Below are 18,529 nucleotides of genomic sequence, written 5' to 3'. Positions count from 1 at the left end.
GTGGTGATTTTGCTGTGATTTTTTTCACTGCCTATCTTTTTTCCTGACATTATGAAGTTAGGAGTAGGGATAAAGTGGGTATGCTCTAAAGATTACACATTCCTTCCTCACATTATTGTATAAAAGGTCTCAGGGGATGAATTCTTTCAACAGCTTAAGCATTAGTTTGGCAGCCTGCTTCCAGCCCCATTAAAAAATACAGATACCCTAAACACAAGCCCTAATCCATACCTTAGTCCAAATTGCTGACCTTGGCTAACTTTTGTTTCAGCTTTCCCAGGCATGGTTAGGATAAGTAGGATCTTATAGGAGAGCTATTTTTGCAGAACATCTATCCTTTGGCAGCCCCTTTCCTGCCCTACTCAAATTGGAGTAGTAGTTTTTGTCCCTCTCCTAACCCTAACCCTTTCACTCATCCTTTTTGTCAGGGCAGCCTTAACCAAGACCCTCAGATATCCTGGAAGTGGAAGAGTTTTCAGTCCAGAACATTTGCAGCTTCCCTGTTCCTTTGGCCTCCCTTTCTCTCCCTGCACCAGTTGTAGCACTCTTACTGTAGTCATTTTTAACCCTAACCTTAGCTAATGGCTTTGTCTTCTGCTCTTTCCCTAAGATGTCTTCTTAATATCTTGCTTTAACAGCAATCATGTCCCCATTTAACTTGTGCAGTATCTCTGAGGAAGTTTTCAGAGCCAATGAAGGACACGATGTGTAAGATTTCAGCTGGGTTTGTGGTGCTTACCTAGAATTGCTCAAACGTATTTGAGTGTTTAATTTTTAATCAATTTTGGCTATCTGCTATCATTTGTGTACAGATTGAATCTACATGGATATATCTACAGTGATGATTTGAACTGTTTCCTTGTGTCACCTGCATTATATCTTTGTACCACTTGCGGTGCAGCATCCTCTCCCTAGCCCCAGCTCTTGACTATTCCTCCTCTTTCTCTTGCATGTTGCATATTCTGTTCTTCTCTCCTGCTTGGAGCTCCTCGCTGAGGCAGAGGCCAAGGGGCACCTGAGGGACCCATGTGTGTATTTGTGTGTTGTGGGCAAGAAAATGCAGAGGAGGCCCTGCCTGTGTGAACTGGCAGAGCCCCATGCTGTGAGCTGGGTGAGGGAGGCAGGCAGGGGAGGTGTTGCCCTGCTGTGAGGCACAGCCTCTCCTGTGGTGGGACAGGGGCAATTGCTGCTCAGAGCTGCCGTGGCGTCCTCTGCCAGAGACACTGGGCATGTGACTGCTGCCCTGTGCAGCAATGAGGGCCCTCAGCAGTTTGGGGGTACAGATCATGGGATGGGTGTAAAAAAACCCCCAGCTTTCTCAGTAAAGAAAAAATTTCCCACTTACATTTAGAATTCTGTGCAAGCGATATTTTCCCCTTTTCCAATGTTACATGTTTTCAGTGTTTTGGAACTTGAATTTGATTACTTGGGCCAGTCATCTGGTTGCCTAAGGTCTTCCTGAATGTCATTGTAATAATTCTTCCTACTCACCCACCTAAAAATTTGTGCCCAGTGCATTTTTGCTATTTCAGTTCCAGCCCCTTCTAGATTGTTCAAAAACACAAGGAAATTAAACAGTGTGGCATCCAGAGTGGAGGCTTGAGGCATATGACATTTGTCAGGGTGAAAATAGTCTATCTGATTCTTCACTTCTTTTCCCTTTGTTAAAGTTTCATCAAAATAATAGTTTACCTGCCTCCACTATGCTGTTTGAATTCCTATAGTTTCTCTTTTTTGCGATGATTGCTCAAAAGCATTTTGACAGTCTGAATAAGTCGTGGCTTTCCTCTGACATGGCCAGAGAATTATGAGAGATTAGTGAAACACTTCTACCTTCTCTGGCTGTCATTTTAAACAACCCGTTACTATTTTCTTCCCATTCTTAATGCTACTCTTAAGGAAGAATGGCTGAAACTTTTCAACTAAATGTACCTTGTTAGACTCCAAAAATCTGTTTCTATTACTGTGCTCATCACACCACCACTCAGCACTACCAGGCTTTTAAATGTGGAGATCAGTAGTAATTGGAAGAGCATGAAGTAATTGGAAGAGCATAAGAAAGGGCAGATTTCAAGAGCTTAGGGCTTGGTTTTCCGAACAGTTTGGTGCTCATACCTGGTACTGGAGTTTCACAGACCTAACTCTGCGGGAACCAAACTGTTTTGGAAACTTGACCCAGGCTTGTGCCTTGGCCTCTCCTAACAAGCTGGTGAGTCTTCATGGCACAGTGCAGCTCTGTGCAGGTAACAAATCAGCTTGTATAGATCCAGTACACCTTTCAGTGCCCAGAAAATCAGTCTTGCTGTAGAGCAAAGCAGCTTCACAGCTATTCCCCTTCCAGTTTGGGTGATAATTAGGGTAGAATTAACTTGATGGCCTCTGCTCTGTGTATGGTTGCATCAAGAAGAAAAGTTCATGCTTTGAAGTCCACAGAGGGTGCTTTGGGGAGTGTATAGGCCCATCTCCAATCTCAGACAATGAGGAACCCTCTTTCTGCAACTACTTCTACATGGGGTGAACCCAAAACCTATGCAGGTTGCTTCCATCATAAGCCAACGCAGATACTGAGGAGGTGCAGGTGCCATTGCCTCAGGCACTCATCAAAATTCCCCTCTGACCCTCACAGCTTCTTCAGGACTGTGAGACCTCTAAGATCAGGCTATTCATCCTACTTTTCCCAGAGAAGTGTGGCTTGTCCAGTGGGACACATGTTTCTTTGCAACTGGTTCTTCAGCCTGTGATGACTAACAAAGTAGCCCTTGGTTGACTGCACAGATACATCCCTGATATTCTGGTATTGCCTAACTCCTCTCAGAAGAAAGGAATGCTGCATTTGATGACTTAACCTAGTCAATGGACACTGTTCCTGGAAGAAAAAAACCAAACTGAATAAAAGCCCCAAACCAAACAAAAAACCTGCAATACAAAAATCAAAACACCTGGGAAATGCTACTCCATAGAATCCCAACTGTCTTGTCCTGTTGCTAAGAGGAGCCATGCAGCTGTTATAGACACATGCAGGAAAACAATGTTATTAGAGGCATCAGGCATTTGTTCAGGAGACTGTGGGATGCAGCCATTCCTTGGGCATTGCAGATGCATTAAAAGGTCAAACAATCTTTCTATTTCCCAGTTTGCTTCAGAGAGTTTTGTTGAACATTCTCATTATTCGTTGTGGTATTTCTTTGATTTAAGAGGATTTCTCTACATGACTGTAGTTATTAGAATGCAGTCTGTGTGCAGTGAATGTGCTATTACTATAACAAGCTTCTCCTTGTAGTAGATATTTATTCTGAGTGCAAAGCTTTTAGTTCAGCTGTGCATGTGGCAGTGAAGACAAGATGGGGCATGTAATTTGGAAAAAAAATAAAGTGAAATGGGAAAAAGACACAAAATTAGTAGTTTAGAGTAGTGACTTTTGTCTCTGTCTTTATGGCCTCTGTGCCAACTATTAACTTACTTTTCATTACTTTTTTTTGATAGAGAGAAGCCCTGTGCAACAGCATTGAGACCCTGAGGACGGGACCAAATTTTTCTTTTCATATAACTTTCCCCTAATTGCAGCAGGGCTTCAGGTCCTATTAACCTGTAGATGAATTGCAGAAAGGCCTCTGAATCCCTACGCAGTTGTTGGGGATCCTTCCTGACCCTTCTCCAGAACTTGCCTGCTGTTCCTTGTCCACAAGACCCTTTCAGTGTGAGAGAGGGGAAAAGGGATTGTTAGAGGGCGAGACAGTTAAACACACCGCACAATCCTCTGGTTTAGTGAGAGAAGCCAGAGGTAATGAGAACTTTCTGTGGGTTTAGGAACAGTAGGAATCCTGTCATTATCAGAGAGAGATAATTAAAGATATTATAATGAAGATAGGAAGTCAAAGGCATTGTATCATGGTTCCTACTCTATGTTTGAAAAGCCACAGCATATGGGCTTGGATAAGGCTGATTACTTCCCAGAAGAAATAACTGAAGAATCTGCTAAACATTATCTACTAGGACAACATATATCTAAGAGTCTTGAGAAGGTTGGCTCAGGAAACATCTGGTTTTAATGAACCTGGGAGTGCTGGCAATATTGCAGATGGCTGCAAAGGTCTTAGGTTTTGCCGGTAATTCAGAGGTATGTAACAGCAGTGGCTATGATAGTCGTAAGCTGAACAACCTGAAGTTAATATCTGGCAAAATATTGCACAGGGAAATATGAGGTTCAATTTCTAACTAGAAATATAATTAATATCGGGCAGCATAGCTTTCCAGGAGGTAGAGCCTGCTAAACAGAACAACTTTCATTTTGTATGTGATTACAAATTCAGTTGTCGACAGTGACTCTAGAGAGATAATGTGCTTTTGCAATGTGTTCAGTATGACCCAGCACAATATTTTGACTTGAGTCAAAAGAGGCAGGGAATACTGACTGATGGGAGTGAGGTTTTTATGAAATAGTCTGTGTCCAGTGTTATTTCAATTTCTCCATCGGTGATCTTGACATAAATATAAAATTACTGCTGATAAAATCTGAGGATGACACACAAACTGAAGGAGTAGCCAATAATGATGGGGACAGAGTGGTTACACAGGGAGATAAAATAGTGCAGTTTGCAGTGTCCATTTCAATAAAATGTTTTTTTATGTTGCCAAACACCAAGCCATTCACCTGGATTGCAGGGAAAAGGAACTGTTCTGATCTAGTCAACTCATATTCATGGCAACCCTAACACAGGATATTTTTCTTTTTCTTTCCTTTTTTTTTCAACTTGAAATATCTGTTACTCTAGGGTAATACATTTGGATCTCATCACTTACTGTTTTGCAAATGTTTTTTTGCCAGCACAGACTGTTCTTAGCTGTTTGCGTATGTTAGTGTTAGCCTCTTACAGGTGAGGGTGACAGTGTTGTACCAGCAATGAGTGAATCAGAGTTGGTGGGGGTGTAGGTGACTGTTGAGATCTACTCTGTGCTCAGCACATGTCACTCTGCTACTGATTTTATACTTTTCCTTGTGTGCTTTTCCCACCCAGGGACAAGCTGATTAAAGTGGCTCACATCTTCCCTGAGCTTGCTTCTATGCTTACAACTAAAGATTCATGCACTAGCTGATAAATTACACCTAGTCAAATGTGCACCTAAAGTTACTTGAAGTACTTTCCCGGACAACTGCCCTTCTCTCTTCATTATCTGGGCATTCTTGTACCATCTATCTAAAACATGAGCCCAGGTTATTGCAGCTGGGTCTTCATTCATAGACCCTCAAGAGTCAATCTTCACAAAGTGAGGTTTGAAGGGTGATTAGCATCTCATACTGTCTTGGGCAGAGTAGGGAGAGAAAGTTGTAGTAGCAGAATTTCTCCAGCTTGTACTTGCTTTACAGCATCAAAGACTCGTACTTCTATAGAATGATGTAAAGACAATAGAAGGGGAGTCTATTTCCAGTTAATTATTAGGAATATCTTGATTTCATCCCAGATCTTGAATGAAAGTCAAAAATCTTAAGGGAGAAGTTGCACATAGGAAGATGGATCCATTAATAGATGCTCTATTTTAGTAGCTTTTCCTCCTCAAAATCAAACATCACCTAGCCTAATGTAAATCCATGAAGTCTTGTAGAATATTTTATGGTCACAGATTTTAAGTATGTTCTCTACATATCTCTTCTCACAGATTACTGAACCAGACACATGTCAGCCAGGGTACTGGGCTCAAGTCCTGCCTTGCAGGACCAGCCATCTTCCCTCCAGCACTTCAAGGTGCTCCTCTACAAGCTCAAGGACTCCCAATGAACACATTAAAAAAGTTCCTGCCACTAAGCTTGTGAGAGTTGATGAGATCACAACCTGGGAAAACAGTTAGCTTTATTAAAATAGGGTCTTGAGTATTGAACCAACTTCTTGAACTTGCTTCTCTTGTCGTTAACCCTGAGAGATCAATGGGTTTAAATTTCTTTTTCTGATGGGCTAAGCAGGTTTTGATAAAAACCAAATGTTTCTGTAAACTATTCTCTCCTTCTTTCCAGGAGACTGCTTCATCGTACCTACTGAGTTATAAGTATCATAGTGGTGGTCAGAAATTTTTTTCACCTTGTTATGATCTCATATTGAAAGGGATGAGATACTGTTAGTTGTACTATTATACATCTTTCAGAACTTATTTGGTAGATTATATACTGCCTCTTCCTGCTACAGACTAATCAATTATATGGGTATGCCTGCATTTGGACTTTTTTAAACTACCTGAAACAGCAGTATGAGAAGGACTAAGAAGATCCTATCTTTTCAGGGTAGGCTTTGCTAAGAGTGAAGGTCTGTATGGCAGAGATTGCACCTAAGCCTGGCTCTCCTCTTGCTGCAGTAGAAGTGAAAGCAGTTGAGTAAAATTAATTTATGTGGTGCTAACAATCAAGGAGATAGTTTTCTCTAAAAGTCCCCAGCCTGTGGATGTTGTTTCAGGTCTATTTACAGGAGAACTGATGAGTACAACAAGAACCAGAAGGGAAACATGAACCTGCTTCACGTGGTGATGTAGCAAAAAAATTAGATCACTCAGGAGTCCTGGACCTGAACTGCTGTCCCAAGGTTATGGGGGCTCCTTTCTGCCATTGCCTTCACCGGCCTGTGTGAAAGAAACAGGTGCAATCTCCTTAAGAATGAAGGACCCAGCAGGGCAGAAGTCTTTCCAGGCTCGCATTTCTTCCAGCTGCTTGTAGCGGAAGTAAAACAAATTGCATCTGACCATCAGCAAAGAGCTTGGGGAACTTCCCACACTCTGTTCCTAACCTCTGAAGATGAAGATCTTGCAGATGACTACCTCTGTATTCTTCTTCCTTGGGGTAAAACTGCCTGAGCTGCTGCTTGTGGCTCTGCTGAGCGGCCTCCTGGGCTTGGTCTGTCCAATCTCATGACCCTCAGCAGTGGAGCAGGAGTCACTGGGTCATTTCATTTTTCTGGGGGTCTTGGGGGGGCTGGGTTGGTGCCAGGATCTGTGCTTGGGCAAGGGTGTGGAGTAGGGGACAGGAAAGTGCATGGCATGGAGATATGAGTTTTGGGTGACAGGCACATGAGGAGTAATTTTCAAATTTGCTGTGTCCCTTTCTCTGAATCTTGTTTGGGGCTCGTATTGTCTGTGACCATTTTGCATTACTTCAGCAGCTGACACCCAGGCTGGGCATGTGGTGCCTCTGCACCCTGGGGGACTGAGTGTGCAGACTTGGGGGGATGAAAAATAAAGGACAGGTTTGGTTTGTCCTCTCAGTGTTGGCTTTTAGGTTACCTTTCTATGATAGAGAAATCTCAACATCTGTAAATATTTCTGTCCTCCAGAGAAGATATTGCCTGTATTGCATTATCTGTGAAAAATCCTTGCCCCCAAACCTTATTTGTGGCTCCATTAACCTAAAGAACTCATCTGAACGCTCCATTTGCCTTTTAAATAAAGAACAAGTGATTGCTGAGGACTCGCATCCCTATCATTTTGTGTTGCTTTCCTCATTAGGAGAGGAACATAAGGGTCCCCGATCATTATTTCTGACTCTGTCATTAGCAAAGGTCTGGAAAGCATGTTTTCACTCCATTAGCCTTCAGAAATAAAAAGAATGATTGCATAAGTCAAGAATAATTATTTCAACCAGCTCTTCTCAATGTATTGCTGTGGAAGAGGCTGGGGTCTAAACACGAGCTGACAGATTAATTTATATTATTTGTATTTTCCAGAAAAAACACCACGTTCAGGACTGATTTAGCAATACAAATGGCTTTATTTGTGGTTTTATGCTCTTCTCTGGTCACTTGTGACAAACATCAAGAAATTTTTTTTTTCCCACGGAATGTGTGCCAGGACTCCTGCAATTTACCCCTGGAGGAGTGGTAAAACAAAAACTCCTAGATCTGTTATAGTCCTTTTGTTTCTCAGAAGTGTGTGAATACCTGTGTTCACCAGCACTGACCTCTTTCTCTAATGATATACCTACCCTTCTGTGATGATGTTGAAGTTCATGGTCATATGACTGCATGATTGCATTTGAGTCCAGGGAAGGTCTAGATGATCTGAAAAGGACCCTTTCCATGTTCAAAGAAATTTCTTTGCTTCAAAGAAAGCATGAAATAACCCTACTTTTCTTCCTGTTAGAAGACCAAAATGCAGCCTTTTTTCTTCTGGGTACAGTATTAATACTTGCTAGATGCCTGATGAGAACTAGAATTACTTGGTGAGACATGCTAGCCACAAAATAGGGCTCAAGCAGCATGGGCTCTTTCATGATGCCTTCAAATGAGACAGTATGAGTGCGTAGGAACGGGCTGTGAGTCAGGGCCAGCGGGATGGAGTCTGTCCCACCACTGGTCGTTGTCAGTGGAGACATGCTGCTTCACAGTGCCTTGGGTCAGCTCATCCAACAGCAAAGAAAGGCAATAATGATAGGATGATATGATAATTCAATCTTGAATAGAAAGTACTATAGAAGAAATATTGTTTCTTCTTTTGACTGAAAATGCTGTTGGATTGCTGGAGATAGTAAAGTTAATTAAAATGCAGCTGAGAGCTTGGAGTGAAACTGGGTTGAAGGATACTATTTAGTCCCCTTTTCCAAATTAAATAGACTTTTAAACCCTTCCTTTAAAATTACTAATGAGCCAATTGGCATGAAGGAAAGCATCTCCTATAGATCCGTGCAGCTGCTTTCACAGCAAGTTTCCCAACTGGAGTTTTTGGTGGAGGTAGGAAAGACCACATTCTCCTTGTCAGCGAAAAGTTGTGAGCAGTTGTATTTGCAAGGGTTTTTTAACAGGTGTATGGTTGCCAAATGAGATGCGAATTGAAAACATAGGTATTCTGTGCACAGAAGGCATTCAGTAAGAGACAAAGGTGATGAGTGCTGAAAGGAAAACCCAGGTGATACTGTGAATCATGATATCGTGCCAGAATTTTATGTTAATTGCACACCTTGTTTTCCTCACCTCTGAGTGTGCTAGTTCCTAGGAGAGGAAAGAGTTCAAAAGCTTGACTCCAGCAAACCCACAGAAAGCCTGCAGTCATTCACACTTCACTATTAAGCCAAATCATAATCTGAAAGACAAAGAAAGATGTCCTCTATCTGACAGTGCTGTAGAACAATTGTCATGGTTCCTTTCTCCTTTGGACAATCTAAATGGAAACTCAGCCAGAGCATCTAAGATAGAAGAGTCCTCTGACCAGCAGGGTAAAAAGAACAGTGTCAATCCTGAGACAAAGGAATCGGTCTTAGCCTTGAGATTGACCTTTAAAGGATCTGAGCCCAGGCATGCAAAGAATAGCAATTGGTACATGTCATAGTAGCACTGTAGAAGCTGGACATGACTATCACATTCGCTGGAGGAGTCATGGTAGAGGTAAAAGCCTCATCAAAATAGTCCAGAGAAACAATGGGGAATACCTAGGGAATTGTGAGATATGGCTCGAACCTACAAACCTACATGAGACAGGCCCTCATCCCACTCCAGAATTGCACCAGTGACAGATAGACTGAGGAGGTGTTTTGGAGCATTTGGTTGATAAGCACACAGATCTCCTGATAAACCTCAAAGCGAGAATTATTACCAGATAAAGTAGAGTGGAAGCAAAGGTGCAAGATGAGATAAGGAATGTCATGTTAAGGGCTTCTAAAAGGTTATGCTGCACTATTTAGTGGTCTCTTCTGGCCTGGATTCCACATGTTTCTGCAGCACAAAGCAGGCTTTTCCAGCTTCTGGTTTGCTCTGCTCTAACAAGATGTTTCAAGCTAAAAGATGATATTTTGCTATAGCAATCCACCCATGAGGCCCAGAATTGAGAGGAGATCCTTTGGGCTGTGACACACAACTTCACACTCTCATCTTCAGGTTGCAGGACATGTCTCTGTGAGCTTCCTGTACTGGGAGGTTCACATCCTGGGTTGCTGAAACAGCCTTGCTGAAACGTGGCTGTGTCTTAATCATAAATACACTAATGGAGTCTTCATTGCGTTATTAGGACATTTAGAAATTTACTCTGGGAAACCTTTCAACTCCATTAAATCCACCTTTGTCACAAGATAAAGTGCTTTTCATAATAGGCTCATTAACATGCAGACTGCAATTCAGCCCCATCCATTAACAGCTGGCAGGCAGGAGTTTCCAAAAAGACCCCAAGAAACATTTTCCCTGACCAGGGGCTGGCTTCCTCAGCATGTCTGTTAGTTCTGTGTTGGATGTTTCATGACAGGGAACTTTTCTGCTATCTTCCTTGTGCCATTTAAACGTACTGCCAAGACCAGCTGTAATCAGTTAGGGATCTGGAAAAATCTGCCAGGAGTTCCCACCCTGCTGCTGGGGTCTTTATTTAACTCAAAAGCTGTCATGAGCAGAAGATGCCAGCTCCATGCAATAGCCATGGGCATTTGCCTCCTCTCTCCCGCTTGGCTGACTCTCATTTAGAGCCCAAGTGTCAACTGCTCTGATTAAGTGCATTAGAGCCAGGCATGACGATTAACAGTGAATGATAACAATGGCATTTCAGCGGTGGCTAATAGGCTTCCAAACTTAATCTCTCACGCTCTCACAGACATAAAGAATAGATAATTCTTCCAGAAACAATGATTACACAATAAACTTTGTATTTGCTCTGTGCTGATGAGATATGATGGCTGGTTTCACGCAGTGGCACTTTAGAGACCTTGGAGCTGGGGGTGTTGCCAGCTCAGGATTTTACGGATCTCTGATATCTTGCAGGTCTGTCTCCTGGAGCAAGGAATTAATGTCTTTGTTCTTTCCTTCTTTCTAAAAAGCCCAGATCTCCAGCCAGCTACTCATAGGGAAATACAGACTCAGGGAAATTGAAATTGTCCCTAAGTAATCTATCTGTTCTTACAACTTTTGGACAAAACTCACAACTTTGGGGCACGATTTATTGATTTGAATTCTGAGGATTGTCAGTTCTGGGTCTGGCAAATCCACAGCAGTGGAGAAAGCTTTAAAATTGTCACTGGGCTATGAGGCTCAGCAGAAAAGCTAGACTGGGCTGTAAGGATGACTTCGTAAACACTGAGAACAGCTTCTCTGAACGGAATGAAAGCTTGTCAGTGACCGAGGTAAATTAGATGCTTGACATGAAGACTTGAGGCTTCAAGGTGTCACATTTTAGCAGCCTGAATGTCAGGACGTCGGGACTTAGCAGTCCACTCAAACATAGATTCAGTGAGTAATCAAGTTTTGATGAAACTTCCTATTGGATAGGATCCACGGACCAAAGCAGACTAGGTTCAAGAGAGCAAGGCTCCTGCTGAAATTGTAAATGAAACATAGGCAGCCTGATTTCTTTTAGGACAGCACTGGTCATGAGAAAACTCTCACCCCCTTTAGACCTGTCTGTCATCCGATAGTGCGGACATCAGTAAAACTGTGGGCAAGGCATTGTGTCACTGGAATCAACGAGTGTCCCACAGATCTGTGTTTCAGGAGTTACCCTTTGCTTCTTGAATTCTTACAAAATAAAATCTGTTCCTTTTTAATCTCAGTTCAAGTCTTGCCTGTGTTGCTCCTGAGCCACTGGCAGAAGGTCAGATCTTTCAAAAATGTTTCTCACATCCTTCTTGACCAGCCCTACATGCAAGGTCTAGAACAAGAACCATACAATGCTAGTGGCACATTCAGGGAGAAAACTCTAGTTTTGTGGACAGGCAGGACAGCTAAGCAGAGTATACATCCCACCGCTACAGCATAATGTGATTTAGTGGACAAACAGCAAGACATTATAGTCAGGTTTTACAGCTGCTAAATGTGTTAGTCCTTAAACAAATATCTAATGGCACTTTAAGCCTTGATTCTTTTGAAACATCAGGCTTCAGAGGAGAGCTATTTTCTTATAGCACTAGCATTGTGTCTTCAGGCTGTGGGATATTATTAAAAAAAGTCAAAGCAGAGTTCATCCCTGATGTACCAAGCCTCATTCAGTTTGTATTTTTGCATTTTCTTCTGCACAGAATTCCTGCTCCTTTTCACTCTGCCTCTGGTATCCCAGCTGTTCACATTTTCTTTGCTTAGGCTTCATGAAACGAATCCAAGAAGAATATTTCTGTGAAACCAAGAGAATTTGCAATTAGCTCCACCTTTCTCAGAGAAAATATTGTATCTGTGTCTTGAACTATGCTTTGTTGTAGCAGCATGGCACAGTTCCTGCAGTCATGTCTTACCAGTTTGTTGAGCCCTTATCTTTTTAGCAACTATATCCCTACAAATCTCCCATGGAGGAAAAAAAGGATGCTCATTATAACCATAGTTGGGCTGTCCTGAACCTCTTTTTGAAATCAAAGCAGTTCAATTATTCTTTTTATTCTTCATTTTTACCCATTTGTGCATTACTTGTTGTATCTGGGGTACAAGATGATCACCAAAATACAGGTCAAGGTTGAGATTTACTTGAGGTTTAATTCTCATCATGTGTTGAAACATTTCACTAGGCTTTGGCATTGTGCTATTTTCCTTTGAAGGAATATTTTTTTCTTCCAGCTGCATCTAACATCCTTACCTTGTGTGTGTCATACCCTGAGTGGCTTTAACTCAAGATAGCAGAAACCATCCCAGAAATTAGGATCATATCCTGCCAGGCTAACGATTCATATAGTTCACTGGAGGGTTTGCTGAGCACCAAGAGTTGGATCAAGGGGCCAGGAAGTGGAGGGGTTAGCTCACAGGGTCAGGAGAAGTCAGGAGCTAAAGAAAGACAAGGAGCAGAGGAAAAAGATTTCTTCCTTTCAGCTGACACATCTGTGTTGGCTCAGCTGACCACGTACCAAGACTTGGTTTCACCCATGGTGGAGCAAATTCAGTATGTCCTTCTGGATACATGGTTCATTTGGAAAAGCTATTTATTTTTCAAGTGGAAAAGCTATTTTTTTTTTAGTTTGTGAGACGCTATTAGAGATAAACAGCAGTCCTATCTGCAGACTCCTCCTTCCACTTCCCTTTGCAGAGTCACAGTCTGTTCTTGTTTACAGGTGTCATCTGAGAGAGGCTCTGAGGTCTATGTTTAGAGTCAGCTTACTGCATACAGCTGGATAGACTTTTCTTCATTCTAATTGACTTGTAATTCTTTTTTGTATAACTGGGAAAGCAAAATGCCTGTACCTCAATAAAACTCTGCTTCCTGCACTTGGTCCTCCAAGGTTTAAATTTATCATGTGTACTTTGTTCCTGCCCAGGCTTCTCCTCAACACCCCATGTTGTCTATTACTGTGTATAAAAATGATCTGTGTTGACACAGGACTGAGTGGGCACTTTGTATTATCAGCTGCAGCATTTGCCTGGGTGCTTTATTTCATGCAACAAAAGCGTATTTCACAGCAAGGTGATTTCTTGAAAGGTTTTCCACTGACAATTTGTCTAAAAAGAGATGCTGCTAGAGAAGGCAGAAAAGTGTGTTTCTTCAACCCATTCAGCAAAGTTACTGATGAAATTACTCAGGGATTTGATGCTGCTGCTATGGACCTAGGTGTGTGTTGTACTTGCAGGGCTCCTGGTCTTGTTGGTATAATGGGATGGGGAACGACCCCTGTTTACGCATTCTGGGGGTGGGAGCAGTAAGCTGCAGCATTTCATCCGAGCTCTCTGAGATCACCACCAGCCTCTGGCTTGCTCTGCCCTCCCTGCACCTTGCCTACCTCTGCACACCAGCCTGGTTGGTTCTCTCCAGGTGTTGTTGTCCTGCCCTAAGCAGGGATGTGCTTGCTGTTCGCTGTTCTCTCTTCTACAGCAGCAGACTCTTTCCACTGCTGCTGGCTGAACGGTTTTTAATTATCCTCTTTGGACTTCTGTGCACCATAATCAACAGTTAATTGCAAACAATCAGACAAATTGGTGTTCTAGGGAAGGAGAGAAGAGTGACAGAGAGAAGCAGGGACTAAAGCAGGAGCTGACTCTAGTGATGGGCACGGCTAATGGCAAGCAGCTGTTCAGAGTAGAGGGTGCTCAGTGAAAGAGGGTCTGCAGTGAAAGCCAAAGCATCTCTTCTTTCCTCTGTCCCTGAAGCATCTTCACTTTGCAATTTACTTCTGCCACATCACCTCCCTCGTAAGACAATACAGCTTGGTTTTGCGAGCGGTATTGTTAGATCCCACTAGTCTTTGGGGAAAACAACTCACTGGAGAATGGCAAATAAGGAGACTTAAAAGTCACAGTATGGAGTCCGACAGAGTTCAAGAAGCATTTAGACAATGCTCTCAGGCACATGGTGTGATTCTTGGGGCTGTCCCATGCCAGGAGCTGGACTTCGATAAACCTTGTGGGTCCCTTCCAACTCAGGGTATTCTAGCATTCTATTACAAAGTAGCAGCAATGCTGCTGTTTTTCCTGTGTTTACCTAGATGTTCCCCAGCATCTCAGGAGTGTCCTGTTGGGCTGGAGGTAAGCTCCAGGGAGGTGAAGGCCTTGAAGAGATGGCCCCAGCACATGGCATGATCCCCGCCACAGCACAGTCTTTCCAGACGGATCAGCCAGGCGCAGAAAGGAGCTCCTGTGCCTAAAGCTGATGTTTTACTCCCAGTGCACAAGGGTTGCCATGTTTTTGCTTTTGCCCCACTTGTTTACATTTCAATGCTAACATTAGCAGCAAAAGGGGATTAAGGGGGTTGTGTCTATCCAATTTTTACAATTTTCTGGTTGACCCCATCTTGGGCGGGGTTGGCTGTTTCTTTTAAATTAGGGAGCGCTCTCTTCTCTCCCCCCCCCCCCCAAAATTATTATCGCTTTTTAAACAATGCTCGCTCAGTACCCTGAAGGCGCCTGGGGGGTGATGGAGCTTGTCGTTGTCACGCTCCCCACCCACGCCCGCGCGGCGGCTGCCCCGGGGGGCGCGGCGGGCGCGGTGCCGCGCGGTGCCGGGAGGGGGCAGCACTGCCCCGGGCAGCCCCGCCCGCCCCAGCGCCGGGATCCCGTTCCCCGGGCTGTGCCCCAGGCGCTCCGTGAATTATAGCCCTGCTCCTGCCGCCTGCCCTTGTGGCGCTTTCCTGGGATCTAAAATATTAATTAAGGGAAGGGAGGAAAAAAAAAAAAAAAAGGGAAGAAAAAAGAAGAAGAAGCCGTTTTACAACGCGCCACTATATTAAACTTACAACGCTATAAATCGGCACCGTAAACCTGTAACTCAGGGGCTGGGTGTTAGACAAACCTGACACACTGCTGGGGGAACGGCAGAGATCTTAACAAACTGCATCACATACAAGTTTCTGCAAGGTACATAAAACCTACTATTTTGTACCCCTATTAGTTGGTTTTTACAACGTTTTCAGGGACCAAAAAATAAAAATGGCAAGCAATACAAACAAGCAAATCAATTCAGAAAAATAAAAGTTGACGTGAGCTTGCATCCAAGAAGTGAGTGACTGTTCAGGCTGTTTCATTTGTTTGTTTGCCTGTTTGAGGTGGTTTGAGAAATCTGGGTTAATTTAAAAATGTTTTCCTTCCAGTTTCTTTCATTGCTTTGCTTCCTGCAGGTCAGGATGGGCACTGCTAGATAATGAAGGCAAGGTAAAATTGGTTATTTGTCAATATATTTACAGTCTGATCTCCAGATTTTTACCCCTCAAATGAAAATCAGGTTTGATCCCTACTGCTTTTTTATGTTCGCAGATGATCTCAAGGGGAATATTTTCCTCGTCTCTCCCCTCACTCCCCCCAGTGAAAAAAATACTCTCTTAGTTTGCCCATTTGTTTTGACCTTCAAAGTCTTATCTCCTGTCTTTCTCCTCCTCACTAGAGGAACCATGACAAGAACTTTTGCAACCGTAAATAGTCATGTCATTATAAAGCAATAACATGGGTTGTAGCCCTCCCTCTCTGGGAGAGGTTAGCAAGGGTGTGCAGCTTGTTAGTCTCCTTTTCTGTGAGAGGAAAGGAGAGCTGCACTTCATTTTGAAGTTTCATGAGACACCACAAATCAGGTCCTCTGGCAAAGAGGGGAAGCAAATGCCAAATATGCTGAAGTGAGTAACCACCCATAGTGAAGAAAATCCTTTAATGTGAGCACAGTGTAGGTAATGCAGTATTTATTTACCGCAGAAAAACTGTAAAGAGCACAGCATTGATTTCTTGGTTTTTGTTTTTCAGATCGGTTTCGTGGGGCTTGCTCTATTGGGAGGATTTTCTGAGAAGGATCTGAGTAGCTCCTAGCTGGATGGCTTCACTTCTGACCCCCCAGCCTGAGTGAGGTTTGCTGCTTGCAGTATTCCTGGAATGACACAGGGGCTCTGGCTGGAGTCAGGCCAGAACATTAGATAAAACTGCTTTTGTGGCACTTCTGCGTTTGATACATAGAGGACAGATTTCCCGCTCATGTCTCTACAGTGTTTGACTCTGTTGACCATGAAACCCTTCATATCCCTGCCGAGGAGGCGAGTTGCAGTGTGGTGGGAATGGTTCAGTGAGACATACCCCAGTTAGTAGAGATGTGAACATATATCACTACTGCTAATGCCTGGATGTGGTGCTGTCCCACAAGGACCTATGCTTTTCCCCTTTTTGCTAACCCAATTGAGCACAAAGTCATCGGGATGTGGGAGACATTGCTGCAGTCCAGAACACTTCAGTAGCTCAAGCTGGTTGTGCCGTCCCCTCCTCTCATGTTTTAAGAGAATATACAGTAAAGTTCAAAGTCTCAGTCCTTGAAAGCCCCAGTAGCCTGGATCAAAGTACCTAAAAAAGTAAGCTTATCAACACCATCTGAATTATATGAGAGTCTTGCCATTTCCTATGATGATTGTTTCTGATATCTTCCTCCAGTAGTTGTAAGCATTGGCCACTGTCTCTGTAACGTGGAAAAAAAACCCCACGTGCAACAGTTAGCACTTTTCTTACTGAGAGGACCAGCACGTGGAGATTCCCTTGCTTTTCTCATGAACAGGGAGTGTTTACTGCCCCTGGAACACCTGTCCCTCCTGACAAGCACAGGGTAGCACAGTGTTCCACCCACAGCATTGTGACTGGCCTTCAGGGGTTTCCACCTTCCCATTCCATACATTGGCCTCAAAGTGTTGCCAGGACCACATGGTTATCGGTGCAGTGTATAATCTCTCTCCCTCAGTCTTTTCATGCACACACATTACCCCCCGCACATAATACTTTTCTCTAATTTTGTGTACACTCAAGCCATACGATTTCTAAAGAAGGTTAAAAATATCAAATGAATTAGGAAGAAAGAGGTGAAAAGAAGCATTTTGAGATACTCAGAGGGCTGGTAGTACTAACAAGAGAGGCAGTTTCTGGCTTTCTTTGATATCGAATTTAATTGCAGGCATCTAGGGTTTAAAGACCTTGTGTTATTGATGGGGGTGTGTTAGCAACAGGAGGGATTGACTCTAACATTAAACTGGAATTTAGCATGTACAGTAGGTTGTCAAGAGAAAAATAAGAACAAAGGAAACCGTTATTATCTTTCATTATTATCTTTTAATTCCCCCCCATTTTCCTTCTGCATGATCTCTCTCTGTCAGCATTCTCTCTTTCAATAATTACAATAATCAACTTACAATGATAACAGAAATAATCTCCTGCAAGATAGCTAAACAAACCACATGTTATCTGTACTGAACCGTGCTTACTTACAGTAGGTACATCACTCATGGAAAAGCCAATAAAATTTTAATTAAAAAAGCATGTAGGTTGTCAGTTGAGATGCAAAAATGGTGTGCAAACACATGCAAAGTGGTCCATAAATTGTTTGGTATTTGATAGAACAGGTAGGAAGGCAAACCCATCCCAAAACAAAACTAAAACCCTCTAGGTTTGAGGAGTTCTATTTATGTTGCTCTATACAGAGCACTAATTGCTTGGGAATTCAAAAGCAGGGGGAGGGAAGAATCCTCCCTTGAGCAACGATCACATTCACCCACCTCCACCAGTGCTAGGAGCAAGTGAGTGAAAGTTAATTAAAGATTTTGTATCTCCCCACTGCAGCACTGGATTGATAGCTCTGGATCCTGAGATATACTACAGTTCTCCCATATTGGTTTCCCTGGGGTACTTGAGGCTTGGCCTCTCTGCTAGGACTGAAACTAGGAGAACTGATGAATACCAGTCCATAGGTAGGTGCTTGTCTCAGAGGAGCAGGGCAGTAGGTAGTTATCCAGTCATGAGTCAACACAGCTTAAGAGGATTCCAAGTCCCCTGTGCTAGTTGTTATAAGCATAGAAAGACTTTCACATAAAGGCTATTTGGCATAGAATTCCTGCACAGGTACTGTGAATGTGAAACAGTTCTTCAGCTTCCTGAAGGAGAGGGTTTGCTGGAGCCAAATATGACAGGAAGGAAATCCTTGACACTGCTTGGTGCCCTGAGTTTGCCTCACTCCCCATAGTCATTATCTCTTGTGGATCCGGTGTGAATGCTGGCATGGTCTTTTCATGGCCTTTGTGCTTCTATGTCAGGCTGAGAGTGGTGGATTCGGCTGTCCCTTTGAAGACAGAAGTGCATATCCTTCACCCAGACTTCTCTCTGAGTTCTGTTGCTGCAAGACATCACTGGGAGGAAATTTCAGCAGTGATGAGATGATCAGCATGGAT

The 18,529-nt window shown here is 43.1% G+C and overlaps 1 long non-coding RNA gene across 1 annotated transcript in view; it reads left to right on the top strand.

Annotated features, from left to right (window-relative positions):
- Window positions 1–16,108, top strand: part of LOC108493319 — a 35,761-nt gene extending 19,653 nt beyond the window's left edge. The window contains exons 3-4 of the long non-coding RNA XR_001873431.1: window positions 15,467–15,500; window positions 16,080–16,108. This is a non-coding gene — a long non-coding RNA (uncharacterized LOC108493319). The remainder of the gene's footprint in view (window positions 1–15,466; window positions 15,501–16,079) is intronic.
- Window positions 16,109–18,529: the final 2,421 nt, after the last annotated feature.

Source organism: Lepidothrix coronata, unplaced genomic scaffold (genome assembly GCF_001604755.1).
Source record: "Lepidothrix coronata isolate B3197 unplaced genomic scaffold, Lepidothrix_coronata-1.0 Scaffold16, whole genome shotgun sequence".
NCBI lineage: Eukaryota > Metazoa > Chordata > Aves > Passeriformes > Pipridae > Lepidothrix > Lepidothrix coronata.
This window is presented reverse-complemented; position numbering and strand designations above follow the sequence as displayed.